This window comes from Lactuca serriola, chromosome 2 (assembly GCF_051521515.1).
Source record: "Lactuca serriola cultivar US96UC23 chromosome 2, Lser_US96UC23_V15, whole genome shotgun sequence".
NCBI classification, from domain to species: domain Eukaryota; kingdom Viridiplantae; phylum Streptophyta; class Magnoliopsida; order Asterales; family Asteraceae; genus Lactuca; species Lactuca serriola.
The window spans coordinates 62,370,993-62,373,964 of NC_136409.1; the positions used below are offsets into that span (position 1 = coordinate 62,370,993).

Consider the following 2,972-nt stretch of genomic DNA (forward strand, 5'->3'; position numbering starts at 1 on the left):
ATAGAGGACACGCATTTGAGCGTGCGCTAAAAGTTGATGTCAGTTTTCCAAAATATGAAGCATAGAGGGCACGCATTTTTACGTGCCCTAAAATTAGTGTCTAATAAAAAAACGGAGGGCACCTTAAATAAAATCTGCGTCGTCTAACCATGTCGCTTTATAAATTTTAATGAAACGCGCGTTTCATCCGAGGGGGAAATGAAATCCAAAAATTAAAAAGCCCGCTTTGTTTCCACTGGCTGAAAACCCTAGCTCATCCCCGCCGAAAACTCCCTTTCTTCCGCCCACTTCATAAGTTCATTTCTATGGTTATCTTGATTGTAATATGGTTTTTCATCTTGCCCATGAGTTAACGAGCTCCATAGCTCTCCAACTGCAAAATCGGGAGATGTGTTGGTCATGTAGATCTTGGTGAAACTCAACGAATACCCTTTTACGTAATTAAATTGCCACCCATCAAACCCTATTTCAATCTTGAGCCAGTTCATCCAATCAGATAACTCCTTTTGGACTATAGGGTTTACATGATCGATGCCTGGGGAACCTGTAATGGGATATCCCGTGTCGATATTTCCATTGCCAACGCAATAGTCGTAGTCTTTGCAAATCAAGGAAGATCCCCAATCAAGGCGTTTATCTAGAGTTCCACCCTCGAAGATATAGTATTTCCTGCTTCCATCTTGCTTTTCCCCTGTTCTGTGATTTATAACTATGTCTGCAACGGCTTTGATTCCCTTGTTGTACACGGTAGTAGAAAGGGGAAAAAGCAAAATCCCAATTTTTTTGAAAACACTGTCTCGTTCTCTTTTGCCTTTGTTCTCCATATTTTTCCTGAACATTTCCATATCACCCAGTTCAAACACGATTTAGGTTTCAAATTCAACCAGAAGGATGGGAGAATTAACGATTGAATTTCACGATAATCCCTGGTCTATCTCTTCCAACTTTTCCCCGATTCCATCTTTATCACTCCTCACAAAAATCTCCATCGATCGTTTTAGGTTTTCTCCAACGAGTAATCCTCTCGAAGATTCTATGTTAATATCGGCTTATCTGTTCACACACCATGACTTGCCTCTGTTCTTCTCTACATATCTAAATAACGACATCTACAGGTACGATTTACTCCATTGCTAACTGGAATTTCTTCAACTTCTTTTGAATATACTCACTTTGCATCTCTATTATTTTTGATTTCATGGTTCTGTAAGTTAGGGTTTGATTATGGTGCGAATTTTTCATGCTCAGGGAATATTCGAGATGTTATGTAGCTTAACTGTTATGCAAAGGTTTGTGTTCTTTTGTTCTTTCTCCTAATTTCCAAGTTTAATTGATTTCTTATTATATCTGAAGTCTCCAAACAACAGTCTCATTATAGAGTACATATCATTAAACTTTTTTAATGTTGTTTGTCAGGGAGACTATTCATAGCTAATACGAACAACAGTCTCATTAGATATTTGGATCTGAACAAAGAAGATGCATAAGTTGTTACACTTGAGCTAAAAGGAGTTCAGCCTCCTGTACCAAAATCAAGATCTCCAATTTGCCTTAGAAAACGAAATTCAGCTGACACACAAACAATTGTAGTTGATGGTGGCTGAAGGTTATTATTTCTCAAAGGTTCTCTCTCTCTCTCTCTCTCTCTCTCTGATAGGTGTTGTTTTTTGACTTAATAGTCACTATTGATGTACTATATATACAATTGAATTTCATTTCCTCATAAAAAAAACTTACTTTATGTACTTGATAGAAAATTGAATTTATTGTGTAAGTGATGAAAAACACATCATTCATATGATCAGCTAAAATTGATCTTCACTAGATGAAAGTTTATAAGAGGAAAGTATTAAGTTGTCGACTATAGTTGGCTATCTATCATTAGTAATAAATAAAGAACCACAAATGATATAAACTTTTCTTAGATAAGCTGTGAAAAGTCCTATGTGATTTACATTTACTTTTGGGTGGATCTAAAATCAATGTCGCTGCTTCAGGTCTTGCCTTCTTGAGAGAGAAACATGGTGAATTCATGCTCAGAGAGCTTGTGGCTGGCTTGTAGGAACAAGTAAATTTTTAAAAAACTGAACTTTCACAATTTTTTTAAAAAAATTAACTATTTAATAATAATAATAATAATACAATTGATTGTGGTATGGTTTCCAGGTTTTTATTAGAAAAGTGACTGAGCTCCATGACAAGTACACGGCTTATGTAAATGACTGCTTTATGAACCACACCCTATTTCATAAGGTTTGTACATTTGCAATATTAATTCACTGAATTATAACTTGTTATTTACTGTATTGACCACTGGTTTCTGGCCAAGTTATTATCTATTATCTTAGCTTATGGAGTTCTTGATGTGTAAATTGACCAGGTTGCCCCTACATTATTACCCCTTCTTAAATTCTACTTTCATGAAGAAGTTCGAAAAGCAGTTGTTTCAAGTTTTTATTGTTTATTGTATATCCTGTTCATAATCAACATTACAAATTTTAATAAAAAAAATACTTTTTTTAGCAATGCCTGAGCTTTTAAGGTATGCTAAATTAGCTATAGAGAAAGGACTTGCATAGGGTCGTGATGGATCTTATATAATACAACTTTCTGACTATATAGTTCCAGCTTTACATAAGGTGATAATTATTTTATTATACTATAAATAAATTAATTCCATTTATATCCTTTCAACTACTTTATATCGATTGTTTTTAGTTTTTTACAAACTTTACTTGATCTTTTTCAGGAGCCTGATACAAAATTTTGTGCAAATATGTTGGATGCTTTGAAGAAATGTCCACAGGTTGGGTCAATAATCATTTTCTTTATTTTGTTTACACATTAGATTTATGTTTTTTCCAATTTTTGACATTTGTTTTTTTTTTTTTCAGATTTCTGGACAAGTTTTAGATGAAAATCAAGTGAGAAGCATTGTTGATGAAATAAAACAGGTGATTACAGCAAGTTCA

At 34.1% G+C, this 2,972-nt stretch overlaps 1 pseudogene; it reads right to left on the bottom strand.

The window, feature by feature from the left end:
* Positions 1-248: 248 nt before the first annotated feature.
* LOC145089273 (alpha-amylase pseudogene) lies at positions 249-824 on the bottom strand (annotated as a pseudogene).
* Between the last annotated feature and the right edge of the window lie 2,148 nt (positions 825-2,972).